We start from the raw sequence: 15,894 nt of genomic DNA, 5'->3' as shown, positions 1-15,894 counted from the left end.
TAGTGTCCTAAAAAATAAGGTTAATGGGGGGGGTTACTGGTATAGGGGGGATACATTGGCTTGAGTAGGGTGATCATTGCTCGGCACAACATTGAGGGCTGAAGGGCCTGTTCTGTACTGTTCTATGTCTAAAAAAAAAATATGAGGTTAGTGTATTGGCCATGCTAAATTATCCTTAATGTCCAAAAAGGTTAGATGGGATTACTGGATTACGGGATAGGGTGGAGGCATGGGCTTAAGTAGGATGCTCTTTCCAAGGGCAGGTTCGAACTCAATGGGCCAAATGACCTCCTTCTGCATTGTAAATTCTATGATTCTATGATTCTAACATTCATTGCGATCTCATTGAAATGTACAAGATACTGAATGTGCTCAATAGTGTGGGCAGGTTATTTCCTCTAGCTTGGGAATCTAGAACATGTAGGCACAATCTTAGAATAAGGAGTTAATTATATAGGTCAGTGATGAAGAGAAATTTCTTCACCCAGGAGTTTTAAATCTTTGAAATTATCTATGCCAAATTTTGACTAATTTGCTAGAGTTCTTTGAAGATGTAACAAGAAAAGTGGACAATGGAAATCCTATAGACGTAATATATTTGGACTACCAGAAGGCATTTGATAAGGTGCCACACAAGAGGTTAATACTGAAGGTTAAAATTACATGGATTTAGGGGTAATTTATTAGCTTGGATAGAGGACAGGCTAATCAACAGAAAACAGAGAGTCAGGATAAATGGGTATTTTTCTGGTTGGCAAGATGTAACTAGTGGGGTGCACAGGGTTCAATTCTCAGGTCTCAACTATTTACAATATATATTAATGACTTGGATGTAGGGATAGAAGGTACTGTAGCCAAATTTGCAGGTGACACTAAAATAGGTGGGATAGTAAGCTGCAATAAAGAAATAAGATGTTCACAAATGGATATAGATAGGTTAGGCGAGAGGACCAACATTTTGGCAGATGGCGTTTAAAGTAGATAAGTGTGAGATTATCCATTTTTGTTGGAAAATACAAGGGCAACTTATTCTCAAAATGGAGATGAAATTCAGAGTGCTTCAGTCCAGAGTGATCTGGGTGTCCTCATGAATGAATCGCATCAAAATAGTATGCAGGAACAACAGGTAATATAAAGGCAAATGAAATTTTGGCATTCATTGCTGAAGGAATAGAGTTTAAAAGTAGGGAAGTGTTGCTGCAACTGTACAAGGTGTTTGTAAGACCACGCCTGGAGTATTGGGTACAGTTTTGGTATCCTTACTTGAGAAAGGATGTAGTTGCATTGGAGGCAGTTCAGAGGAGGTTCACTAGATTAATTCCAGAGATGAGGGGTTTGTCTTCAGAAGATGGTTGAGCAGTTTAGGCCTATACTCTCCAGAGGTTATAAGAATGAGATAATATCTAATTGAGATATATAAGATGCTAAAGAGGATTGACAAAGTAGACGTAAAGAGAATATTTCCTTTTATGGGGCAGTCTAGAATAAGAGGTCATAGTTTTTGGATAAGGGGTAGCAGATTTAAAACAGAGTTGAGGAGAAATTACTTCTCTCAAAGAGTCATAAATCTATGGAATTCACTACTCCAGAGTGTGGTGGATTCCAAGACATTGAGTAAATTTGAGGAGATAGACACATTATTAATTAGTAATGGGTTGAAGAGTTATGGAGAATGAGCAGGAGAGTGGAGTTGAGGCCAAGATGAGATCAGCCATGATCGCATTGAATGGAGGAGCAGGCTCGAGGAGCTGAATTGCCTTCTCCTGGTCCCAGTGCTTATGTTCTTATGTAAGACCAGTTCCAAATTCCCTGTTGGAGAAGGTACAGACTGAGCTTGTATGTATGTGTGTGTATATGAAGTCAGAATCTTACCTTGCATCAAAAATAACCTCAAACAATTGCCAGAGGTGGGTGTCATCAGCATATATACACAGAGACTGACATTATATTTGGATGCTGTCACTGAATCATATAGTGGAGAAATAGGAAAGAGTCAAGGATAGATCCTTGTTTTGAGTTATGGGGGGAATGGAGGGTGGCACTGGAAAAAGAAAACATTGCCGGAAAAGGAAGAGAAGTTATTGCAAATGATTCTCTAGTTACAATCAGAGAGAGAAAATAGTACAAGGTAAGTTCAGGCCCACCTAGAATTTCAGGGTGGATGGTGTGGTTATCCAAGACAAAGACCATAGACAGATCGAAAAAGATGAGGAGGGATAGTTTATCTTTATCAGGGCCACATATTATGCTATTTGTGACTTTGATAAGAGCTGCTTTGATAATTTAGCAGGAATAGAAACTAAATTGGAGGAAACCAAACAGGCAGTTCTTTGGAACCTGGACATGGATTTAGAAACATGTTCAAGGAATTGGAAGGAAAATAGAGGGGTGCTTATCTCAATGAATTCACACTCTTAGCTATTTTTTGATTTGATTTATTATTGTCACATGCATTAGTATACAGTGAAAAGTGTTGTTTCTTGCACACTATACAGACAACGCATACCGTAAATAGGGAGGGAAAGAGAGACTACAGAATGTAATGTTACAGTCATAACTGGGATGTAGGGAAAAGATCGACTTAATACGAGGTAGGTCCATTCAAATGTCTGATGGCAGCAGGGATGAAGCTGTTCCTGAGTCAGTTGGTACGTGACCTCAAACTTTTGTATCTTTTTCCTGACGGAAGAAGGTGGAGGAGAGTATGTCCAGGGTGCGTGGGGTCCTTAATTATGCTGGTTACCTTTCTGAGGCAGCGGGAATTATAGATAGAGTCAATGGATGGGAGGCTGGTTTGTGTGATGGACTGGGCTACATTTACGACCTTTTGTAGTTTCCTGCGGTCTTGTGCAGAGCGGAAACCATACCAAGCTCTGATACATCCAGAAAGAATGCTTTCAATAGTACATCTGTAAAATTTGGTGAGAGTCGTAGCTGACATGACAAATTTCCTTTGTCTTCTGAGAAAGTAGAGTCATTGGTGGGCTTTCTTAACTATATTGTCGGCATGGGGAGACCAGGACAGGTTGTTGGTAATCTGGACACCTAAAAACTTGAATCTCTCGATCCTTTCTATCTCATGTTTAGTTTTTGCAGCTGAAGCTTCTGTAAACTTAATAAATTACCTCATTACCTTTATAATTATATCAGCAGTGTCTGCACGTTCTCTGGAGTGTGGCGACTAGGGGATTTTCATAGTAACTTCATTTCAGTGTTAATGTAAGCCTGCTTGTGACACTAATAAAGATAATATCATTACTTTGTTTCTTCTCTCTCCCTTGTCCAATACATGCATATTGTCATGCCCAGGAACAACTTGTCAACTTTTAAGGTATGAACTTTATTCAATGTGGACTCTGAAACTGACTTTTGTTTCAAAAATGAATAACATGCTGCAATGATGGCCACTGAAAATCAGATGCCCTGTGTATTTAAAAATTGACTCCCCTGTCTATCATAGAAAAAAGGGCAAATCCTAAAAGGGCTTAACTACACATATCCTGAGACCATCAAAATACATTCCTGAATTGAATTAATCTTTTTTGAAACACAGAAGGTGACTGTTTTGGCCAACCCATCCCCACCCCCTCAGCATCGTTGCCTTAAAATAATAGGAGATAATCAACTTAAGACCATTACCATTCTTGGAAAAGGAACTATGAGGACTCATGTGATATGGCAGCCATGTTTGTCTCCTTTTAATCTCTAAATGCTGCATGCGAAAGAGAGATGGGGCAGAATGGGCAGTTAAATCTATCCCTTAAGAACAGAAGGCTAGAGCAGCATAAGGTCTCCAAGCCTATTATCTTGTAACCAAAGAGCAAATGCTGGAAAATCTCAGCAGGTCTGGCAGTATCTGTAGAGAGAGAAAATAGCTGACATTTCGAGTCCAGATGACCCTTTGTCTATTACCTTGTGGGTCCAGAAAATTGACTTCCTGGTAATGAGACAATAAGTAACTAACTTTGTGACCTGCAGAAAGTTCATGGGGGGGATTCCCCGCCGGCGGGATTCTCCATTTTGCCAGCACCCGGGGGGTTTCCCGATGGCATGGGGCTGCCCCACAATGGGAAACACCAATGAGCGGCCGGCGTAACAGAGAATCCCACCGGCGGGTCAGGGCAGAAATGTGGCATGGCGGGGCAGAGAATCCAGCCCCATATCTTCTGGAAAAATAAACTGAATGACTTTTTCTGTTGAACTCACCTCAACTACACTTCAGGAGCTAAGGTATCCTTTTATTGGGCCTGCAATGCTTTTTTTCCAGAAGAAGGTAATCACATGAATTATGAACTGTTCCGTATGTTTCTGACTTGTAAAAATTCACAATTCTCCTCAACTATACCTTTCCTGAGTGTATTGTGTGTGTGTTTGTGTGAGTGGGTGCTGTTGTGTTAGATTTTGTGATGAGTGTTCAAATAAACAATCATCTTTATTTAACTTCATAAAAAGCTTGATGCTGGTTATTCAAATCTTCCACCCACTCAGGGGTTAAAATACAAATACACATTTTCCTTTGAACATATGAATTAGGAGCAGAAGTAGACCATTTAGCCCCTCAAGCCTGCTCCACCATTCAATAAGGTCATGGCTGATCTGATTGTGGCCTCAACTTAACTTTCCTTCCTCTCCCCTATACCCTTTGACTCATTTGTCAATCAAAAATCTATCTAATTCAACATTAAAAATATTCAATTACACTGCCTCCATCGCTCGCTGGGAAAAAAGTTCCACTGACTCATGACACTGACCCCTCTGAGAGAAAATAAAAATTGTAATTATTCTATTTGAGCTGCCAATTCATCTGTTTTGTTATGAATGCTATATGCATTCAGATACAGAGTCTTTAACTCTGTATTTTTATCATTTTTGCAATCTCTGGCCTTACCTGCTGGTGCACTCTTAAGTTTGGATACTATACCTTCCTGCCAAGCTCTGATTATCACTGTTATTGATACTTTGCCTTCCTTCTTTGATAGATCACACCTTCCCACAGTTTATCACTTTCCTCCACTGTTTAGTTTATAGTCGTCTCCACTGCCCTAGTCATACGACTCGCCAGAACACTTGTCTCAGAATGGTTTAGGTGAAGACTGTCCCAACAGTACAGCTTCCACTTTCCTCAGTACTGCTGTTAGTGCCCCATGAATTGAAACCCATTTCTCCCACACCATTCTTTGAGCCCAATCATAAATTCACTGATTACAGGTAACAGGGAAAGAGAAGTAGGATGTCAGAAGTTCCATCTCACTCTGTCTGTAAGTATATTCTCTAATGTTAAGAATATGCACATTAGTTTAAATGTGACGACACATTAATGAAAATTTAGTATACCTCAGTTGACATATACTCCACTTTTCCAGCGCTCATTCAACATATTATTAAATCGGACAAGTCAACTTTTCCTTTTGTTACATCAATGAAGTTTGAAAGATAGGTATATTTTGGGATTACATAAGAACATAAGAACTAGGAGCAGGAGTAGGCCATCTGGCCCCTCGAGCCTGCTCCGCCATTCAATTAGATCATGGCTGATCTTTTGTGGACTCAGCTCCACTTTCCGGCCCGAACACCATAACCCTTAATCCCTTTATTCTTCAAAAAACTATCTATCTTTACCTTAAAAACATGTAATGAAGGAGCCTCAACTGCTTCACTGGGCAAGGAATTCCATAGATTCACAACCCTTTGGGTGAAGAAGTTCCTCCTAAACTCAGTTCTAAATCTACTTCCCCTTATTTTGAGGCTATGCCCCCTAGTTCTGCTGTCACCCGTCAGTGGAAACAACCTGCCCGCATCTATCCTATCTATTCCCTTCATAATTTTAAATGTTTCTATAAGATCCCCCCTCATCCTTCTAAATTCCAACGAGTACAGTCCCAGTCTACTCAACCTCTCCTCATAATCCAACCCCTTCAGCTCTGGGATTAACCTAGTGAATCTCCTCTGCACACCCTCCAGCGCCAGTACGTCCTTTCTCAAGTAAGGAGACCAAAACTGAACACAATACTCCAGGTGTGGCCGCACTAACACCTTATACAATTGCAACATAACCTCCCTAGTCTTAAACTCCATCCCTCTAGCAATGAAGGACAAAATTCCATTTGCCTTCTTAATCACCTGTTGCACTTGTAAACCAACCTTCTGTGACTCATGCACTAGCACACCCAAGTCTCTCTGAACAGCGGCATGCTTTAATATTTTATCGTTTAAATAATAATCCCGTTTGCTGTTATTCCTACCAAAATGGATAACCTCACATTTGTCAACATTGTATTCCATCTGCCAGACCCGAGCCCATTCACTTAACCTATCCAAATCCCTCTGCAGACTTCCAGTATCCTCTGCACTTTTCGCTTTACCACTCATCTTAGTGTCATCTGCAAACTTGGACACATTGTCCTTGGTCCCCAACTCCAAATCATCAATGTAAATTGTGAACAATTGTGGGCCCAACACGGATCCCTGAGGGACACCACTAGCCACTGACTGCCAACCAGAGAAACACCCATTTATCCCAACTCTTTGCTTTCTATTAATTAACCAATCCTCTATCCATGCTACTACTTTACCCTTAATGCCATGCATCTTTATCTTATGCAGCAACCTTTTGTGTGGCACCTTGTCAAAGGCTTTCTGGAAATCCAGATATACCACATCCATCGGCTCCCCGTTATCTACTGCACTGGTAATGTCCTCAAAAAATTCCACTAAATTAGTTAGGCATGACCTGCCTTTAACGAACCCATGCTGCGTCTGCCCAATGGGACAATCTCTATCCAGATGCCTCGCAATTTCTTCCTTGATGATAGATTCCAGCATCTTCCCTATTACCGAAGTTAAACTCACTGGCCTATAATTTCCTGCTTTCTGCCTACCTCCTTTTTTAAACAGTGGCGTCACGTTTGCTAATTTCCAATCCACCGGGACCAACCCAGAGTCTAGTGAATTTCGGTAAATTATCATTAGTGCATCTGCAATTTCCCTAGCCATCTCTTTTAGCACTCTGGGATGCATTCCATCAGGGCCAGGAGACTTGTCTACCTTTAGCCCCATTAGCTTTCCCATCACTCCCTCCTTAGTGATAACAATCCTCTCAAGGTCCTCACCTGTCATAGCCTCATTTCTATCAGTCGCTGGCATGTTATTTGTGTCTTCCACTGTGAAGACCGACCCAAAAAACCTGTTCAGTTCCTCAGCCATTTCCTCATTTCCCATTATTAAAACTCCCTTCTCATCCTCTAACGGACCGATATTTACCTTAGCCACTCTTTTTTGTCTTATATATTTGTAAAAACTTTTACTGTCTGTTTTTATATTCTGAGCAAGTTTACTCTCATACTCTATCTTACTCTTCTTTATAGCTTTTTTAGTAGCTTTCTGTTGCCCCCTAAAGATTTCCCAGTCCTCTAATCTCCCAGCAATCTTTGCCACTTTATATGCTTTTTCCTTCAATTTGATATTCTCCCTTATTTCCTTAGATATCCACGGTCGATTTTCCCTCTTTCTTCCGTCCTTCCTTTTTGTTGGTATAAACCTTTGCTGAGCACTGTGAAAAATCGCTTGGAAGGTTCTCCACTGTTCCTCAACTGTTCCACCATAAAGTCTTAGCTCCCAGTCTACCTTAGCTAGTTCTTCTCTCATCCCCTTGTAATCTCCTTTGTTTAAACACAAAACACTAGTATTTGATTTTACTTTCTCACCCTCCATCTGTATTTTAAATTCCACCATATTGTGATCGCTCCTTCCGAGAGGATCCCTAACTATGAGATCATGAATCAATCCTGTCTCATTACACAGGACAAGATCTAGGACCGCTTGTTCCCTCGTAGGTTCCATTACATACTGTTCTAGGAAACTATCGTGGATACATTCTATAAACTCCTCCTCACGGTTGCCTTGACCGACCTGGTTAAACCAATCGACATGTAGATTAAAATCCCCCATGATAACTGCTGTACCATTTCTACATGCATCAGTTATTTCTTTGTTTATTGCCTGCCCCACCATAACGTTACTATTTGGTGGCCGATAGACTACTCCTATCAGTGACTTTTTCGCCTTACTATTCCTGATTTCCACCCAAATGGATTCAACCTTATCCTCCATAGCACCGATGTCATCCCTTACTATTGCCCGGATGTCATCCTTAAATAACAGAGCAACACCACCTCCCTTACCATCCACTCTGTCCTTCCGAATAGTTTGATACCCTCGGATATTTAACTCCCAGTCGTGACCATCCTTTAACCATGTTTCAGTAATGGCCACTAAATCATAGTCATTTACGATGATTTGTGCCACCAACTCATTTACTTTATTCCGAATACTACGAGCATTCAGGTAAAGTACACTTATGTTGGTTTTTTTACCTCTGTTTTGAATCTTAACATCTCCAGTTTTATTCCTTTTGTTATTACTGGGCCTATTCACTGAGCTCCCCTCAGTCACTGTACCTTGTACTGTCGCCCTTATGGATTTCTGACTATGTCTTCTCTGCCTTGCACTTTTCCCCTTACTTCCTTTTGTTTCTGTCCCTGTTTTACTACCTTCCAACTTCCAGCATTGGTTCCCATCCCCCTGCCACATTAGTTGTATTTAATTTTGGTTAAAATTGAGGAATGAAGGGATTATATAACGTGTTCTAAATTCTGCACACTAACAGGTTTGGGAGGCTTTGTTGTTAAAGGTGGGTCCAGGTTGTTTTACTGGGAAGGAAGTGTGAGATGTCACACTTCTAAACAATGACCAGAACAGCTGTGCTGATAGTAGATCAACCTTTGAGCCCCAATCTTCACTCCCACGTTGGGTGCGCAGAGGTAGAAGAATTACCAGCTCCCTGAACCCAACCTTTAAAAATGGCAGCCCACAGGTCATATTTTTGGCATGGGGGGAGGGATCTGAATTGGAATTCAAGCCTGCTGTTCCCCAGAATAAGTGTGAGGCTGCCAGATGCAGAGGCAGACAGGGCAGGAGACCTGCCTCTGTGCTCTGGCACTGTGTTGAATTACATTTTTTAAATGAATAAAACAAAACCAGCCTCCAACCCTCACCCCTCATCCCCCTTTGCCTCCACACACTCTCCATGTCCACCCATGCCAACATATGCTACCCCATGCTTCATTCATGGTTCCTCATTCACCCATACAAACGCATGCTCCTCCACCCATCCCCTATGGCTCCTCATACCACCTATGCAAACCCATGTCCTTGTACCCACCTAATGACCCCTCAATTCCCCTATTCCAGTCCACACCCCTATACCCGCCCCTAATGGCACCTCATAACATCTATGCCAAAGTATGTCTGTCTACTAAGCCCCATGCTCTCTATGCCCCATGTTTTCATTGTCCTATATATAGCCCCTATGCCAACGTAGTGCCAATCCCCCATAACCACCCTTTGCTCTTACCTCCATGCCAATTCACCTCATACTCTTTGACAGCTCCTTGGCAGTTTTGTAGTTCTTTGAGAACTTGACAGTCTGTGGCCATCCATTGACAGGTTGATATTGCTTTCACAACTTAACAGCTCCTTGGACCTTCAAAGTCTTTATGGTTCTTTAATGCTTGACAGTACTTTGACAGCTTGATAGTTTCTTGATAGCTTAACAGTTCCAATGATTCTATGCAAAATATAGTTTACTTTTACCAGAACCTAACATTATGATATGGGAAGATATATGGGAAGATTCCACCTGTAGAAACAGCTAGTTTTCTTACTCAGATGAACTGATTATTTTCAGCAAAAGAAATAATCAAGCTCAGATTTTCCAGCTGTACTATCTTTCTGTTTATGTTAACTTGAATATTGTTCTTCTGAAATAACTTTCTGCATGCCTGGACATTCCATGCCATGAGAAATATTGTCAAGTGAATGAATATGTTGTTCCCACTCTAACTAAAGTTCACTTTCAACATCTTATTTTATTAATTACATGGGACCTAATCTTTGAGTATCTACTACACTCCCAATGCTATTGGTCGCATTAGAATAAATAATAATCAACATCAGTTTATAATTGTAAGCAGAAAATGCTGGAGATACTCATCGGGTCAGATAGCATCTGTGCCAACAGAGTTAACATCGGCTAAGGAAGGATCATCAACCTGAAACGTTAATCCTATTTTCTCTCCACAGATGCTGCCGGATCTGCTAAGCATTTCCAATATTTTCTATTTTCATTTCATATTTCCAGCACCTGCAGTATTTTGCTTTTGTATCAGTGTATAAATGACTGCTTCAGAAATTGACCTATGAAGAGATAATGCAAGTTTGGAACTGTCTAGTATCTTTAGTATGAGTTAACTCGTTTATTTTAAATTGATAATGCCTCAATTAAAATAGCCAAAGTGAAATGTGTTTGGATACATTAAACACGTGTATCGTATTAACACTTAAAAAAATAGGTTTTTGGCTACAGTCATAACAAGTATCAACTAAGTTGCCATCTAAATGAATCTTGACAGCGAGTGAACAATGTATTTTTTCTTTACTGTTCTGGTGAGTAATATCGACTTCTTTATTATCATAACTATTTTGCAGATTTTCCATTCTATTACAGAAAGTAGATTTGTGATCTAACTGGCTCTCTCCTGGACTCGGGGGTGTGAGGGACCTAGCGTCTGCAGGGCTTAAAGCCATTCCCCAATAGTGTGTATACACATAATGGGAAACTACAGCTGTTTGTCCAACTAAAACCTTCCAGGACAGAGCCCTGTTTTTAGAACATAGAACATACAGTGCAGAAGGAGGCCATTTGGCCCATTGAGTCTGCACTGACCCACTTAAGATTAGATTAGAGAAATACAGCACAGAACAGGCCCTTCGGCCCACGATGTTGCGCCGAACTTTTGTCCTAGGTTAATCATAGAATTTTGGACAATTTGTCATGGCCAATCCACCCAACCTGCACATCTTTGGACTGTGGGAGGAAACCGGAGTACCCGGAGGAAACCCACGCAGTCACGGGGAGGATGTGCAGACTCCACACAGACAGTGACCCAAGTCGAAATCGAACTTGGGACCCTGGAGCTGTGAAGCAATTGTGCTATCCACAATGCTACCGTGCTGCCCTTAAGAAGTTAACCTACACTCCCTTATTCTACCCTAATCCAAGTACCTATCCAATAGCCGCTTGAAGGTCCATAAATTTTCCGACTCAACTACTACCACAGGCAGTGCATTCCATGCCCCCACTACTCTCTGGGTAAAGAACCTACCTCTGACATCCCCTCTATATCTTCCACCATTTATCTTAAATTTATGTCCCCTTGTAATGGTGTGTTCCACCCGGGGAAAAAGTCTCTGACTGTCTACTCTATCTATTCCCCTGATCATCTTATAAACCTCTATCAAGTCGCCCCTCATCCTTCTCCGTTCTAATGAGAAAAGGCCTAACACCCTCAATCTTTCCTCGTATGACCTACTCTCCATTCCAGGCAACATCCTGGTAAATCTCCTTTGCACCTTTTCCAAAGCTTCCACATCCTTCCTAAAATGAGGTGACCAGAACTGCACACAGTACTCCAAATGTGGCCTGACCAAGGTTTTGTACAGCTGCATCATCACCTCACGGCTCTTAAATTCAATCCCTCTGCTAATGAACGCTAGCACACCATAGGCCTTCTTCACAGGTCTATCCACTTGAGTGGCAACTTTCAAAGAACAATGAACATAGACCCCAAGATCTCTCTGCTCCTCCACATTGCCAAGAACCCTACCATTAACCCTGTATTCCGCATTCAGATTTGTCCTTCCAAAATGGACAACCTCACACTTGTCAGGGTTAAACTCCATCTGCCACTTCTCAGCCCAGCTCTGCATTCTATCTATGTCTCTTTGAAGCCGACAACAGCCCTCCTCACTATCCACAACTCCACCAATCTTCGTATCATCTGCAAATTTACTGACCCACCCTTCAACTCCCTCATCCAAGTCGTTAATGAAAATCACAAACAGCAGAGGACCCAGAACTGATCCCTGCGGTACGCCACTGATAACTGGGCTCCAGGCTGAATATTTGCCATCCACCACAACTCTCTGTCTTCTATCGGTTAGCCAGTTTGTTATCCAACTGGCCAAATTTCCCACTATCCCATGCCTCCTTACTTTCTGCATAAGCCTACCATGGGGAACCTTATCAAATGCCTTACTAAAATCCATGTACACTACATCCACTGCTTTACCTTCACTTCCAACATATCCCCACAACCCAACCTATCCTTTTTTCGACACTAGGGGCAATTTAGCATGGCCAATCCACCTAACCATCACATCTTTGGACTGTGGGAGGAAACCAGAGCACCCGGAGGAAACCCACGCAGACACCAATGGAGAACGTGCAGACTCCGCACAGGCAGTGACCCAGCAGGGAATCGAACCTGGGACCCTGGCACTGTGAAGCGACAATGCTAACCACTATGCTACCATGCTGCCCATAAATATTGGTTATATGCTGACTGCTACTTTAACTCCCTTGACTGTGAGCAGCCTCTAACATAGCTGCACAGCTGAAGACTATTGCTCATAAAGAATTGGCACTGTTAGTCATGTGAGCACTTCACAGCTCCCAAGTGGCTGCAAGTAGTGTGTACTCTGTATTCTTTGCTTTTGGCTACAACACTGCTTGAAGACCTAGGGCTGGATTCTCCGATTTTGAGGCTATGTCTGGAGCATGTGTCTCGCCTTGCAATTAAAACGTCGGTGGCGCCCCCACACCAATGCCCTGCCTGGTAGGGGCCTAGCAGCCGCACCACGTAAACCCCCAGTGTTCCCAACATAAGTGGCTGGAGAATTGCCAGGTCCATGGCAGCGTATGCGCACGGCGGTGACCTACAGTGGTCGCACTGTACAACATGGCGCCCGCCAAGTGCGGTCCCGACCTTGCCAAATAGTTCCCCCATGTAACCCCTCTCGCCGCCCCGGACCACCCCCACCAGTCCCCCCAGCTCCCGCTGAAGCCCCCCCCACCCACCTCCGGCCAGCAGAACGACTCCCCCCCCTTGACTGTGGCAGAGCTGGACAAAGTCCACAGCTGCCATGTGAGGTTGACGAAACCTCAGAGCACACGTTATCCAAGGCGTCGGGAAGTCGGCCCATCAGGGGCGGAGCATCGGGGGAGGGCCTTCAGGTGATGTCCTGAGGCCGTCCCAACGGCGTGCGCCGTACTCACCAATGATGCCGTTTTGGAGGGGGCGGAGCATCCAAAAACAGACGCTGCCCCCGATTTTGGCATCAAAAGGGATTCACTACCCCAACTGCCGAATGTGATCTCGGCAATCGGAGAATCGCATCCCTAGTGTTTTATTTACTGCTGCCTTTTCTACTTATAAAGCCTGGAATGAGGCAAAGGAAGGCTGTGGACAAGTCTACTAGCAGTCTGAAGAAGGAGAATAGGTGCTTTCACACTCCTCTGCTGTGTTTTGTGTTGGTGTGGCTTTCAGGTAATAACTGTTTCTCCTTTGGTAGCCTGCTGCTGGAAGCTGCCAGAGTGGGAGAGAGAGGAGGATGCCTGTCTGCTACTGCAAATGCCTGGGGTTGTGTTTCTGCATGCAGCTGCCCCTTCTGCCTCTTTCACCTGGTGTGAGGCAAGGGAGGATTTTGGCTGGTCGACCACCAGTCTAAAGATGGAGGAGGGTCTGCTCTTGCAGTTTGTTGACATCTTTGTTGGAATATTTTGTTTATTGACTTTTGAATCTTTATTGACTTTATGTCTGACACTGTGTGTCATTTGCTAAAGCCTTTTTTATTCCTGTTGCCCAGTCCTTGGACTGGGTGGTGTCGGGAGACCAGATGCCGGTACTGCAGGAGAGTTGGGACGCGGCCCAATTTGATAGAGCAACTTAAAGGTTGTGTCGGGATGTATTTTTGGACGACTGGTGACTTTATGTGTTTGTGGATACGTGCTGCTCCCGATTTGGGAGCCATGCATATTGCTGGTGACTTGTTGTTTTCTTTTTGTACTGTTGCTGGTTTTGTTTAAACAGTGAGGAATTGTATGTTTGATATTGTGCTACTGTTGTTTATTGTTTCTTGCCTCACAGCTGTGTGTTTACCAGTTGCAGCCCTTCCTGCTTCTGTGGCCTGCGGATCGGTGGAGGCGCTGCCATGTTGGAAAGAGGAAGGGGTGTTGTCTCTTTCTCTTTTCCGCTATGCTCTGTGTCAGTGTCACCTTCCAGTAGTTAGTGTATTGGCACAGTCAATGGGTCATTATACAAGACAGGAGAGTGATGATAACCTGCTGTGAGGTTAGCTCTGATGCTCCATCGGGGACTCTTAGAATCATAGAATCCCGACAGTGCAGAAGGAGGCTATATGCCCATCGAGTCTGCACCGACCCTTCGAATGCGCACTCTACCCATGTCCACCCAGCCCTATTCCCGTAACCCCATAACCTAACCTAATGTTAAAAATTTGAAAATTCCATGGTCCTTAGCTACAGATAGTAACCCTTCAATCTTCAATCTTCTTAATCTTCCGTGCTCTCTCATTACATCTGGGTGTGTCCCCAGTATGCACATCAGAGGTGGAGGCAGCCTGCTGCTTCTCCCGCCATGTGACCTTTGATGCCCTTGGCTCATTTCCTCTGGAGGGCCTGCCAACCTACTGGTGTCACTGGCATCGCTGTGCCACCCTGTTGTGCTCACTGACCTTGTGACATGCCAGTGTCGGGAGAGGATCGGTTCAGGTGAGGCAGGGTCCGCCGTTGTCTCCCTGGTGGCAGGCACTCGGTTGGCCTCCAGTGCTCCCTCCACACAGACGGTGCCCGTGGGGCCCTCGGGGTCTCCATGGGATGGAGGAGCAGCTGGAGTGAGCGCCAGAGGCCCTGTGTCAGATGGTGACCGGTAAATTCCACTAAGGTAAATTCCACTACGGTAAATTCCACTCGGAAAATTTCACCATAGGTAGATTTCACTGTGGTATATTCCACTACGTTAAATTCCACTACAGTAAATGGTGGACAGTCGTTAGTAAATGGTCTATAAAAAAACTAAACTACTTGTTACACCCTTCTTAACTAATTAGTCGTTAGTAAATGGTCTATAAAAAACTAAACTACTTGTTACACCCTTCTTAACTAATTAGTCGTTAGTAAATGGTCTATAAAAAAACTAAACTACTTGTTGCACCCTTCTTAACTAATTAGTAAATGGTCTATAAAAAACTAATTTCACTGGTGCTACTACTTTTTTCTATTCAGTTTAACTTTGAACTTTTAACCTCAACCATGGCAACATTTATAACATCAGAGAAGAACAAACTTAAGCTTTGCGACGAAGAGCATCATATATACGAAAAGAATGGAGTTAACAGTAGCAAAACAAAAATATATTGGCGTTGTGAGCATTTTTACAAAGGTTGCCGGGCTAGACTACATACAACTTTCAACTCCAGTATACCAGAAGTTATTTTTTCAACGGGCTCCCATAATCACTCAGCAAGCAGTGCACACGTTAATGCCCGAAAGGCAGTTAATTCAATGAAAAGTGAAGTAACGAGAACGGGCATAGTATCTTCACGGGAAGTAATAGCTACTGCTGTACAAAATCTCGATGAGGAAGCACAATCATTGTTGCAAACTATTCCTGGACTTTCACGTAACATACGTAACTGGAGGCAGCATGCTTTAGGAATCGCAGCACTTCCAACTTGTCGGTCAGGGTTTCAAATCCCTGATACAGTTAAGTACTTAGAAAATGGGTCCTTGTTTTTGGTCTTTGACAGTGGACTTGATGACCCAGACAGAATTTTAGTTTTTTCTTCAGAAAAAGGCTTGGATGATCTCGAAAGCTCTGAAAATTGGGCCTGTGATGGGACTTTTAAGGTGTCTCCTAGTTTGTGGTGTCAGCTTTTCACGCTACATATCATCATTGGAGGGTCATGTGTGCCCAG

The sequence above is a fragment of the Scyliorhinus canicula genome, chromosome 2 (genome assembly GCF_902713615.1).
Source record: "Scyliorhinus canicula chromosome 2, sScyCan1.1, whole genome shotgun sequence".
NCBI classification, from domain to species: domain Eukaryota; kingdom Metazoa; phylum Chordata; class Chondrichthyes; order Carcharhiniformes; family Scyliorhinidae; genus Scyliorhinus; species Scyliorhinus canicula.
The sequence above is the reverse complement of the archived record's forward strand: the minus strand, read 5'-3'. Positions refer to the sequence as shown.